The sequence below is a fragment of the Petaurus breviceps genome, unplaced genomic scaffold (genome assembly GCF_028583685.1).
Source record: "Petaurus breviceps papuanus isolate PSGF00001 unplaced genomic scaffold, PetGlider_PUasm1.0 221, whole genome shotgun sequence".
Classification (NCBI taxonomy): Eukaryota; Metazoa; Chordata; class Mammalia; order Diprotodontia; family Petauridae; genus Petaurus; species Petaurus breviceps.
In genome coordinates, this window is record NW_027185877.1 from 13545745 (window position 1) to 13559946 (window position 14202).

The window sequence follows — 14202 nt, forward strand, 5'->3', positions numbered from 1 at the left end:
AGATGTATTGAGAGGTATGACTCTGAATTTACCTGAAGGAAGATATCAATTTGCAATAGGGAAGGTAAGAAATAATACCATGTTAGTGGGAAAAATTGAAATGGATGCAATTACTATAGCTGAACTTTCTGAAGTAATTAGCAGCATCATGTGCCAGGTGAAAAAAATGAAATTAACAATACTATAAAAGAATATGTTGAAGCAGGAGTGTTTGTCCCTACAAGAACATGACAGAATAATCCTGTCTGGACAGTATGAAAATCAAATGGGACATGGAGAATGACAATGGATTATAGACAACTGAATAGGGTGACTCCTCCCTTATATACTGCTTTCCAGTTACAATCACCTTACTAGAAAGGATCCAGAAATATGATGAGATTTGGTATGCAGTTACTGATTTAGCCAATGCTTTCTTTACCATCCCAATGGACTCTAAACAATGGGACCAGTTTGCTTTCACTTGGCAGGGCAGACAATATACTTTCAACCATTTGCCACAAGGAGATCTGAAAGCCTCACTATTTGTCACAGGATTGTGGCTGAACATTTGAATGAATTAAAGTTACCTGCTATACAGTTTACCCACAACATTGATGATATTATGATACAAGAAAAAATGTAAAAGAAGTGGAGAAGAGTTTGACATTTTACATTGAGCATATAAAAAGCAAAGGGTGGGAAATTAACCATGCAAAGATTCAAGAACCAACTCAAAATATAAAATTTTGGGGTGTGCAATGGAATAAGGGGGTGTGAGACATTCTTCCACAAGCCTGACAAAAATTCAGGATTTTACTATCCCTATTCAATAAGAAAGAGGTCCAAAAGTTCATAGGATTATTTGGATATTGGTGGTATCATATACTGCATCTGCGACAGATTTTGAAACCCTTTTATAAACTTACTCAGAAGAAATATGAATTTTATTGGGGGCTTGAGCAGAGTAAAGCTTTTGAAGAAGACAAGGCTGCTATACAATTGTTCCTAGATTTATGGCCTATGAAAAATGGCCAGGTGGAATTACGAGCAACTGTACAGAATGATTATGGAAATTACAGTTTATGGCAGAAGCAACTAAGCTGAAATGTACCTTTAGGATTTTGGTCTAGGAATTTTTCTTCACCTGGATTTCAATATAGACCCTTTGAAAAGCAGTTGTTAGCTGTATACTGGGCTTTGGTAGAGACTAAACAACTGACTCTGGGCCCTGAAGTGACACTAGCCTAGAATTCTAATTATGACCTGCATAATGAGTACCCCAGCTTCTCACAGAATTTGACATGCATGAGGCCAACAAAATTAAATGGAAATGGTGCATTCAAAATAGATCTAAAATAGGTAAAATTGAAGTTTATGCTCTATATGAATCTATAGCAAACACTAACACTGAGGTAAATGATATATCCCCTGAACCAAAGCAACAGTTGGTACAATCCTTGGCAAAATGGAATGACAGATACGATGGATTAACTGAAGAAGAGAAGAAATATGCTATATTTACTGGTAGGACAGCAAAATATTTGGGTCATAAAAGACACTGGAAAGCAGTCACCTATAACCCAATTACTAGGAAGACTTGGGGAAGTACTGGGATAGATGGAAGTACTCAAATATGCTGAACTTACATCAGTATAGAAAGTCATCAAAAAAGAACAAGGAAGACAGTGCCATATATTTACAGATACATGGGCGACAGCTAATGGGTTAGCTACATGGATGCCCATGTGGAAAAATCAAAATTGGGAAATTTATGGTTAACAAGTCTGGGACAAAGACTTATGGGAAGATACTGGTAATTTGGTTTTCTTCTTTCTTTTTTTTTAATCAAATTAACCAAAGGTTTATCGATTTTATTGTTTTTTTTCATAAAACCAGCTCTTAGTTTTATTTAATAGTTCAATAGTTTTCTTAATTTCAATATTATTATTCTCTCCTTTGATTTTCAGTATTTCTAATTTGGTATTTAATTGAGGATTTTTAATTTGTTCTTTTTCTAGCTGTTTCAGGTGCATGACCAATTCAATGATCTCCCCTTTTTCTATTTTATTAATGTAAGTATTCAGAGATATAAATTTTCCCCTGAGAATTGTTCTCGCTGCATTCTGTAAGTTTTGGTATGTTGTCTCATTGGAATTCTCTTGAGTGAAATTATTGATTGTTTCTATGATTTGTTGTTTGACCCAGTCATTCTGTAAGATTAGATTATTTAGTTTCCTATTAATTTTTAGTCTATCTTTCCATGGCCATTTATTACATATATATTGCATCATGATCTGAAAAAGATACATTTATGTTTCTGCCTTTCTGCACTGGATCATGAGGTTTTTATGCCCTAGTACTTGGTCAGTTTTTGTGTAGGTGCCATAAACCACTGAGAAAAAGGTATTTTCCATTCTATCCCCATTCAATTTTCTCCAGATGTCTAGCATATCTACTTTTTTTCTAAAATCCTATTTACCTCCTTAACTTTTTTCTTGTTTATTTTGAGGTTATATTTATCAAGTTCAGAAAGGGGGAAGCTGAAGTCCCCTACGAGTTTAGTTCTGCTGTCTAGTTCTTCCTGTAGCTCTCTTAACTTTTCCTCTAAGAGTCTGAATGCTATACCAGTTGCACATATGTTTAGTAATGATATTACTTCATTGTCTATGGTGCCTTTTAGTAGGATATAGTTTCCTTCCTTATCTCTTTTGATTAGAATTATTTTTGTTTTTGCTTTGTCTGAGATTAAGATTGCTACCCCTGCTTTTTTTTTTTTACTTCAGCTGAAGCATAAGATATTCTACTCCAGCCTTTTACCTTTATCCCATGTGTGTCCCCGTTTCAAATGTGTTTCTTGTAAACAACAAACAGTAGGATTATTTTTTTGTATCCCTTCTGCTATCCACTTCCATTTTAATGGATATTTAATCGCATTCACACTCATAATTATGATTACTATCTATGTCTTTCTTTCCATCCTATTCCCCCCACCCTTCATTTTCATTTCCCCCTTCTCCCTTCCCCTCCTCAAAAGGCATTTGATTTTGACCCTTGCATCCCTCAATCTTCCTTCTATGAGCCCCCTTTCCTTTTCTTTCCTTTTTCCCTTACTTCTTCCTTCTCTTCTAACCACTCCCTCCTTTTTTTCCCTCTTTCCCTTCCCTTCCTACTGTCTGCAGGGAAATTTAAATTCCTATACTTAACAATGTTATTCCTTCCTTGAACCAAATCTGATAAAACTGAAGTTCAAACAATGTTCATCTCCCTGCCTTCTCTCCCTCCACTATGATGTTTTTGTGCCTCTTCATGTGATGTAATTTACATTTTCTGCTTCACACTTTCCTCTTCTACCATTACAATCCCTTTGCACACCTTAATTAGATTTTTATCATCATATCAGTTAATTTATACCCAAACTGTCTTTTAAAATGTGGTAATAAATATATAATTCTCAAAATTTACAAGTATCATCCTCCCATATAGGGATGTAAGCAGCTTGCCCTTATTGAAAAACATGTGGTCTTTTTTTCCTTATTACCTTTTTATGACACACTTGAGTCTTGTGTTTCAAGATCAAATTTTCCATTGAGCTCTTGCCTTTTCATTAGGAAAGTGTGGAAGTCCCCTATTTCATTGAATGTCCATCTCCTCTCCTAAAAGACCATGCACAAGTTCACTGGTTAAATTGATTCTTGTTTGTAGTCCAAGCTTCTTTGCCTTATGGAATATCATATTTCAATCCCTTCTGATCTTTTACTGTAGAAGCTGCAAAGTCCTGTGTAATCCTGACTGTGGTTCCACAATATATTTGAATTGTTCCTTTCTGGCTGCTTGCAGCATTTTCTTCTTAATCCAATAATTTTGGAATTTGGTTACAATATTCTCTGGCATTTTCAATTTGGGATCTCTTTCAGGAGGTAACTGGTGGATTCTTTAAAGGATTATTTTAGCCTCTGGTTCAAGGAACTCAGAGCAGTTTTCCTTCATGATTTCTTGTAAGATGCTGTCCAGCCTCTTTTTGTCATCATGGTTCTCAGGTGAATGAATAATTCTTAGATCCTCTCTCCTGGATCTATTTTCCACGTCAGTTGTTTTTCCAATGAGGTGTTTTACATTATCTTCCATATTTTCCTTCTTTTGATTTTATTTGACCTTATTCTTGATGTCTCATAGAGTCATTAGCTTCCAAAAGCCCAATTCTAATTTTAATGAATTGTTTTTTTTTTTGTTAGCTTTTGTACTTCCTTTTCCATTTGGTCAAATGTATTTTTAAGGAGTTTTTGTTGAGTGTACTTTTTTTCCATTCTGTCAAACGTATTTTTAAATTTTTTTTCAACCTCTCTTACTTGTCTTGAGCTCTTCTAAGAAGGCTTTTTGGGCTTGAGATCAGTTCATATTCACCTCTGAGGTATATTCACCATGTTGTCCTCAATTTGTGTTTTGATCTTCCCTGTCCCCAAGACATTTCTCTATGTTCATTGTTTGTTTTTTTTTTAAATGTTTATTGCTCATGTTTGTTTGCCTTTTGGGGCTGGGGTGCTTTAAAATTTGATCTCTGCTTCTGAGTCGCAGGGGGCACTGTTCCAGACTTCTTGTGCTGGAAGCTTGAAGAATGCTTATAGGTTTTCTGTTCCAGGGCCTCAGGTGCTTGCAGTTTTATGTTGTAGTGGTATGATATTTTACCTGGTGCTAAGCTGGAGACTGTGTGACTGATGTTGGTTCCTGCCTGCTCCTCCACCTTGGGGCTCAGTATTTGCTAAGGTGGGGCCCACTGCTGGCCTGCTGGGATGCCTCTCATCCTTCACTTGTCCCCTTTAGCCACAGCATGAGGGAGCCTTCACATTAATTCTCCTATTCTCCCATGGTACAGCTAAAAGACTGCCACACACTGTCTTTCTGCTTGTTCCACTATTCCAGGATTTCTCTTTAGACAATATCCTCTGGTTTTTTGAACGTCAAGGGAGGGTGAGAGTGACTTACTATTTACTTCACTATACTATTCTCATTTTAAAACACATTTTAAATAACTTCTGTGTCATTTATTATACAAATCTGTGGAATATTCCCTTCCCTGACTATCCAATCTTATAAGATATATATCTTATAAATCTTACCTTATTTACCTCACTAAATTTCCTTCTAAGTCCACAAAGTCAAGTTGTTTGTTTTTTTCCTAATCTGAATTTTAAAACAATGCTTTATAACTGAAATGCTTTATATATTTGTATCAAAGCGTTGTGACCCAAAATGATCATTTTCTCACCGTAGTGATACTTGACAAGAAGGCATGTGTAGGCATAACAATTACGATAAATTTACATGTGGTTTTATAGCTATAATTAGTAGATGTGGCTTATTCAGTAGAATGCCTTAATAATAGGCACAAACTTTTAGTTCCAGATTTAGAAATTTATTCTACCAAATCCAAAACCAAATAATACACTATTTAAGAATCCAATTTTTTTGAAGCCTTCTAAATTATAAAATAAAATATTATGATTCAAAAGTATTTGTATCTAAGATGCTACTGTTAATTTACCCACATTATGGGTTTTCTACGTGTATAAATTCTTACATACTCCCATAAGGTATTGTAAGCCTTCTTATTTTACTTTTCATGCATAAAAATATGATATATACTGACCTATTAATATAGAATTAGTTCTGTAGCCTCCTATGGATGTTAGTCAAAAAAAATGGTTGATTTACTGGCTAATTTTAAATAATCTTTCTCTGCTGTCACAGAAAAAAAAAAGAATAACCACCCCAAATCCAAATTTCATGGCTGATACTGCAGCAGGGCTGAAGAAACTATAATGAAGAAAAAAAAAGATAATCAAGTGGACTTTCCACATGATGAAAAGTGGGAATGAAAAGTAACACCTGGAAGAGCTCTAGGGAATCTGATTAAATGAGTGGCTTTTCCTATGTCTTTTTGTTTATATTCTCCTGTGTTGTATGTATACCTAAGAAATGTTTCCTTCAGTGAGTTGCACTGCAACATGCTGACGGTCTTAAGAAATAACATATCCCAAAAGGCTGATTCATTAATGATAAAGTTAAATTCTTGACAACATCTAAGTACCTTTCTCTTCTTTGGAGTATATTCATACCTAAGGTAATGGTACCCACACATTATAACAGCTGGTATGATATTGTAGGTATATAAAATAAGTATCCAAATAAAACATTTACTGATAATAAATCATAAATAAATTTAATTTTAAACAATTCTCTTGTGTACATATAATTTTACCATTTATTAAAGAGGAAAGCAACTTTGCATACTAATGAGATGGATGTTCTTGCTAATTTTTAAATTAAGAATTACATCTTGGAGGAATATTTGATACTGCAGGACGTAGAGCATCTTCCATGTTTTTTTCAGAGTTAATCAGTGTTTTGATTTTATAATTTCCAATGCAGAGAAGTTGGCATCACATAAATAAATACACAGTACACAATGACAGAAGTATGCTTGGGGCCTTTTCAAAAATTGTTGAAAATTCTGTCCTAATCCTAAGTCAAAATTAATTTAATGATTTTGTATGTACAGTAAAAACACTACAATTCGTAACATGCAATAATCTCAAATTTAAAACTAAGTATTTCTGGCAAAACAGCATGCACAGTGCAAAGTGAACATGTTGTATGTTCAAAATCAAGACTGCAACTGCATGATGCAACATGGGCAAGCACTACCAGAAACATCTCAGATATGTTATGTGTTTGATTTTTAATTAATTTTTGGTCACTGAGCATTCAGAAATCTTTTACTGTTGCTAATTTCTTTGCGACTCCCACATTCAGTTACAAAACCCCATATTTAAGAAGCATTGCTCTAAGAAATAGAGGAAAGAGTGCATTTCAGAGAAGGGGAATAATTTGTACAAAGGCAAAGAGTTAGGAAATAGAGTGTTGTTCAAAGAGAAAAACCTGGGAGTGGCTAGGTGGCGTGGTGAATAGAGCACTGGCCCTGGAGTCAGGAGGACCTGAGTTCAAATCTGACCTCAGACACTTGACACTTCCTAGCCGTGTGACCTTGGGCAAGTCACTTAACCCCAGTTGCCCCTACAAAAACTGAAAAAATATATTTCAATGACAAAGAGAAGAACTAGAGGGGAGGCTTAATTGGAACAGAGAACATGCATAGTGGAGTAATGAAATAAGCCTAAAAAGATAACTGGGGACTTAGCTGTGGAAACCTTTAAATGTCAGACTAAGAAATCTATATTTTATCCTAAAGGCTACAGGGAGGCACTGAAAACTGTTTAGCAGATAGAAGGGTTTAATGTGATCCAATCTCTATTTTAGGAATATTAATCCAGCAGCTTTGTGGAAGACAGATTGGCAAGGGGAGAACTTGCAAGCAGAAATGAATTAGGAGATTGTTGTAATAAGACAGAAGGGAGATGAGGATCCAAACTAGTGCAAAAGTTGTGTGAAGGAGAGAAAAGGACACATTACAGAAGCAGAATAAACAAAAGTTGGCAACTGATAGTGAAGTGCCCATCAGAAATTATACACCAAAGCCCCCTAAAACCTGCCAGAAGGGGCCCCAACCAACGTCCCTGGAAACCACCTGATAGGCCATAATAGTGAAGGAACGTTTCACCTGTGTTGCTAGAAACATATCCCAGATACAAGTCTGTTCTTGTTAGCCCAGATACAAGTCTGTTCTTGTTAGATGCCCAAGACTCTACTAGAAATGGTATATCTTCCCCCCCCCCCTTGGAACCACATTTTGTTGATCAGCAACACCTAGCTCTATAAAACTATACCTTTCAGAAGATTCAATGCTGTCTTCCCTATTAAGGAGGCAGCTACCAGCTGGTTAATAAACACTCCTAAATTATAATTGGCTTTGCTGTCCTGTTTCTCAGCTGTCCACTACAATAGGATGTGGCAGGAAAGAGGTTGAGGAAGAAGAAAAAAAGCAAGCATCATTTAATCATACACTAAAATAATAATTTAGAGCTGAAACAACATATAGTCTAATCCCTCTTTTTACAGAATAGAAAAATAAGACCCAGACAGATTAAGTGATTTGCCCATAGTCATACAACTAATTAACAAAATAGGACTCAAATACAAGTTTCTTGATTTCCAGGCCAGCATTCTTTCCATCACAGCACATTTTAAAATATGATGTTTCTTCAGATAAGGCCAGGTCTACTATATCCACATAAAGTACTGAAAAGAAAATCATTCAAATTGAATCCAAATTTTAGAAATAAGAAAAGGGAGAATTTATTTTTAATTATGTCACTCTCTAGTACAATTCATATTTGATTAATAGAATTTTCTAATGTGACTAATAAAATCTGGTTAGAATAAATAAATATCAATTATTCTGAGAAGTATATAATTCTTGTACCAGCAATTTATTCCTAATAACCTTATTGTGTTGAGATAAAATCTAAATTATCTCTAAGATGCAAAAGATTTTAGTGGAAAATCACTGTTAGCATGAATAATCATAGTTTATTAATAGGATGAACAACTGTTGTCATGGAGTTTCCTGGTCAAGAGAAAGGAGGGTGGAAAAACTGAACCATCAAATCAAAAAGTCATCTGTCTTCCAGGCTTCTTTCTGCCAGTGTCTTAAGAAAAATGTTTGAACTTTCCTGTTGGCTTTGTATGCAAATAACTCCAGATGCAAAGGAACCACATCTAAGTTATTTGGTTCAACATCTGTTGGTCCAATTCCCATTACCCTTTCTGATGTCTCTGCTTTCTATGCCAATCTGACAGACAGTTTAGTTTGCCCTCTTTGTAAATGGTTTTGATGGATATAACTTGGATCAAAGTCTCTTATCTAGACCATTTATTTTTCCTTTGCTAGACAACGTATTATACTGTGGTCTATATACTATTACAATGAACTGAAAATTTTATTGGAAAATTATATTGGAAAAGCTCTTCCTTCCACCTTGAATTTCAAGCAGTAAAAAATAATAGTCATTTAGCTCAAAAACTGTACTATATACACAGTACAGTAAAGAAACGTGACCCTGTACTACCTGTAAAAATATTTCTAACAAGTGCTCTCAAAGCCTGCTAGAAAAATTTCATTGATATAAATGTTCCCTTCTATTTACTGTAGATTTCATGAAATGAAACTGTCATAATCCTGTTGAGGAGAGGGATTCCTTAAGATATACTGAAGTCTAGGAATTCAGGTATTTGTAAATGTGACAGATACTGTTGGCAAAATGACACTGATAAATTCTTTTAACTCTAAGACAGTGAATGTTAAGAAGGGCAAGAAAGGTACTAAATTCCCCAGAATTCAAAATATAATTACATTTTTTTTTTGCTTTTTGGAGGAGGGAAGGCAGGGTTTAAGTGTTAAGTGACTTGTCCAAGGTCACAGGGCTAGTTTTGTGTTAAGTGTCTGAGGTCAAATTAGAACTCAGGTCCTCCTGACTCCAGGGCCTATGCTCTATTCACTGCTCCACCTAGCCGCCACCTATAATTATAGATTTTGAGAAATTAATATATATAATTAGACATTCCTGGATGAAAAGTTAAACAGCAGAAATAAAATTATAGAAAGATTTGTAAATAGTGAAGTTCTGTTAATGACTAAATTTCAAACAGGGTCAAGAAATTTCCCAACCAAATTGTAGTTTTCATTGTTCGGTATTTTTTTTTTATTTTCTTTCCTAAAATTTATTTGTTCAGTTAAAAAGAGAGAGAGAGAAAATGACAGTTAGTCAACCCTAAAATTGCCTTGATACAAAATTTGCAAAATCTAGAATGTTTTCCTCCCTTGGACTATAGTTACAATTGTGAGGAAGGAGGAAGTGGGGAGAAATGGACATTACTAGTACTACTCCCAGAAACACAATATTCTGAACCTGCCTTCTTTCCCTCCTGCTACACAGTAAAAATGAATGAATATATGAGGAGGAAAAAGAGTTGTGTTCTTTCCATCATAATGTAGTTTTATTTTTAAATCTTATGCCCATAATGTCTGAAATGGGCATGATGCAAGAGGGAAAATAAGTTTTAAATTGCTATTATGAGAATTTATTTACAAGTCAGTTCTAAATCACTATCATATTAGTTTTATTAAAACTATTAATATTAAACATATTAGTTTTATTAAAAGATAATTTAAATTATTCTCCCTTTAATTTGTGATATGAAGAGAAATATTTCTCAACTCTAAAAGAATCAAAGGGATCAAAACAGTTGGTAGGAATGCTCTCTTTATCAAATAAACACTTAGCATCGACTGTGCATAGAGAAGTTGGATGGGCACGTGAGGAAGGTTAAATAAGTATTTGTTAAATACCTACTGTGTGCTAGGTACTATACCAAGTGCTAAACATATATATCCTTTGTTGGAAAATTTAAAAATACAGAAAATATTATTGTTACAAAACTCAAGATGCCTCCAAAATACTGGGGGAGAGAAGATACATGCTTTTAAAATACTGACTAAAGTAAATTTTTATTAATAATATAATATGTAGAGAAGAATAACAAAAAGCTGGCTTTGAAGTCAGAATAACTTCTGTTTTAATCCTGCCTACGAGAGCAAGTAACACTATTAATCTGGACAAGCAGCTTAAACCTTTTTTTTTTTTTAACGAATAAAAAATGAGACAGAGGACAATTCCAGGAGCCAAGATGGTAGAGTAAGCATTAGATCACTGTCCCTCTCCCACTGTCATCCCGAAACACCCATTATTTTTTTTAACTTTTTGCATTTTTTTCTTGTGGTTTTTCCCTTTTGCTCTGATTCTTCTTTCACAACATAACTAATGTGGAAATATGTTTAATATGACTGAATATGTATAGCCTATATGAACTTGCATGTAGTCTTAGGGAGGAGGCAGAGAAGAGAGAGGGGATAAATTTAGAACTCAAAATTTTATAAAAGTGAATGTTGAAAACTAAAAACAAATAAATATCTTTTTTTAAATGAACATCAACCAACCAATTCCATCAAATTCATTATTTATCAAAACACAATGAAAAAGAAAATGAGATATGTATATATATACACACATATACATATATATAAATACATATATAGATAGATATCTATGAACATACAAATATACAGACACAGATATTCATATACATGTATGGAAGATCATATTATGTTTAATTATATTTGTCATCAGTTTCTCTAAATGTGGATAGCATCTTCCTTCATAAGTCCAAGTCCTTCCATGTTTTCATAAATCAATCAGGTCATTACTTCCTACAGCACAGCAACATTCCAAGAAAAATCAAATACAATCTGAGAACTTGGCCAATTTTCTAAATTCCTTCTATTCTTAGCTAAACTGTATACTGAAAATTATATACACACATATATGCATATATGTATGTATGTATGTATGTATGTATGTATGTATGTATGTATGAAAGTGAAGTTAAGACTTTATATTTGAAGTTCCATGAGGAAGGAACAATGACTTGTCCACTCTGATCTATTTCTTTTTTTTTTCTAAAATAATGTTATAGATGGTATAGGTTGAGGGAAAGAAACAAAAACAAAAAACAAGTTACTCCAGGAAGTAGAGAGTTTCCCCTCACTGGAGATCTTCAAGATGGATCACCATTTGTTAAGTGTTCTGTAAAGGGGATTGTTGCTCAGGTCTTTATTTGACTATATGATTTACAAAGTCTCATCCAACTAGGAGAATCTGTAATACTGAAAATAAAAAGCATTAAAGAAGAAGAAGAGAGAAAGGAATCTAAGGCAACACTGGTAATCATATCATCCTGAATGTGAGAACTGATCCTCCTACTCTCCTCTGCAGTGGACAGATCACAGTTGAAAGATTATGCCAAGGTCCAGGCACCACATTTCATCTAGCATAGATGATAAAAAGCTGGAATGTATCTAGAAGAAGCTAAACAAGATAACAAATGGACTATAGTTTACGCCACATATAGGACGTTAAAGATAGCCACCTACAATTAGATCATTTATTCACGGAAATGATATTCACTGACCTCTTTCACTCCAGTGATTCAATTATATAAGGGACTATTTATTCTATCTACTTTGTAGGGTTATTTTGAGAAATGAGATTTTTAAAACATAAATTGTTATATAAATCTGTAGTTCTAATTATTACTAGCATGCTCCCCAATGTCACTGATGTCAATGCAAATACCCCATTTGTAAACCAAAATCTTTGACAACTTTGCCCAAGGTCAAACACTAAACATCAAATATAAGATGAATAACAGAATACTAAACATATTTCTCATCCAACTAGTAACCTACTTAAGTTAAAGGAGGATCATCTCCAGAATATTGGCTACTAGGTGACAAAGCCATTTTTGTTCATTGTGAAATTTGTGTAACTCTATTCAAGCACAGAGGGATTCTGATTTATCTTAGGAGAGGGAGTACACACATTATTGAAATGATAGATCATGGGATACGGTGCCAAGACAGTGAAATAAAGTGATCATTTTTTGCCAAGTTCTCTCATCCCTCTAAACAAATTTTAAAAGTTTGTCACAATGAATTCTGAGCAAGATAAACAAAAAGTCACAGTGTGTGAAAAAAAGTCATTTTTCCAACCCAGAAAAGCTTAGGACAGAAAAACAGGCCTATCAACACTGTAGTTGAGGCTGGATGACAATGTGGCACAGTAGAAGTGGTATCAAGTGTGGGACTTGAAGGCTGCAATAGCAGCAACAGTGGCAACAGTGGCAGAAGCAGCAATGGCAGTAGCAGTGGTGATACCACCATGCATGTACATTGCATAGAGAAAATAAGAGAACTGAAAAGTCAGAAGGAGATTCCAGGGGAACACCTGTGCTAGCACTAGGGAGAGGTCATAGTTCCAAGGCAGAGAGGAATGGTTATAGTCAAAAGAGAGAAGAAGCCTTACCTGGGTAAGGACCTGAGGATATACTAGGAGGGAAGTGACCAGACCCCTCCCTGTCAGATCTATGGATAGGGAAAGAGTTTGTTTTCCAAACAAGAGACAGATTCACAGAAAACAGAATGGATAATTTTGATTCCATAAAATTTTTAAAACTTGTATAAGCAAAACCATTGCCATCAAAATTAGAAGAAAAGCAGGAAACTGAGGAGGGGGGAAATGGAGCATGTTTCTCTGATTAAAAATTTCATTTTTTTCAAATATATGAAGAACTGAAACAAATTTATAAAAATAGGAGTCACTCTGCAACTGACAAATATTCAAAGGATATAAATAGACAGTTTTCAGAGGAAAAAATCAAAATTTGAACCTTTAGTCACTGTGGCATAGTAAATGGTTCTAGAGACTTCAAATCATTATTTGTGTTTAAATTCCACCTTTCATATATGTTAGTTCTGTGATTGTCATTAAGCCACTTAGCCTCTTTCATTATTCTCCACATTATAAAAAATGGCAATAATAATATTGTCTGCCTCAGCTGGTTTTTGTCAGCATTAAATGAGAAAACATATGTAAAATGCTTCACACACCTTAAAGCCCTCTAAAATGTAAGCTTCTTCTTTATTCTTAATCAGTCATCAAATCCAAGTGATTCTTCAAAATTTTATCTTAACATTCCCATTGCTTTTTATTTTTAAGTACAGCTTTACTTGTTTCATTCCCTAATTTAAAAACCCCCTCTGGTCTACCAAATAATATAGAAACTAGTAAGCTTAGCATTCAAAACCCTCTATAAAATAACTTCAATATGTTTTTCCAGTTTTCTTGCTCAATTGTTCTCCTTTTGTCAACCTTTTTTTTCTGTTGTTGAGTCGTTCAGTCAAGTCTGATTCTCCATGACCACATTTGGGGTTGTCTTGGTAAAGATAGTGGAGTACTTTGCCATTTCCTTCTCCAAATTGTTTTACAGATAAGAAATTGAGGCAAACAAGGTTAAATGACTTGCCCAGAGTCACAGTACTCCTGACTCCAGGGCCAGCATTCTATACACTCTGCTACCTAGCTGCCCACTCTATACTATGAACAAATTAAACACAACAAGAACTTTCCAAACTGTGCAGACCTTGTTTTGGCTGTCACCTCCTCCTAGGCTGCTCTCCTTCTCCAACTTCTATTAAATTGCATCATAATTCAGTGTCCACCTCAAAAGCCACTTTCTTCAGGAAACCTTTGATCAACCATGATCTCTCCAATTGCAAGTGATCTCGCTCTCCACACTGGTCACATTATTCTTATGGCACTAACCATATGATGCCTTATTTTTATGCTTAGCTGCATTATCCTCTTGTTT

At 34.6% G+C, this 14202-nt stretch overlaps 1 protein-coding gene across 5 annotated transcripts in view; it reads right to left on the reverse strand.

Moving 5' to 3' along the window:
* Positions 1–14202, reverse strand: part of CCDC91 (coiled-coil domain containing 91) — a 662757-nt gene that overhangs the window by 465272 nt on the left and 183283 nt on the right. The window lies entirely within an intron of this gene.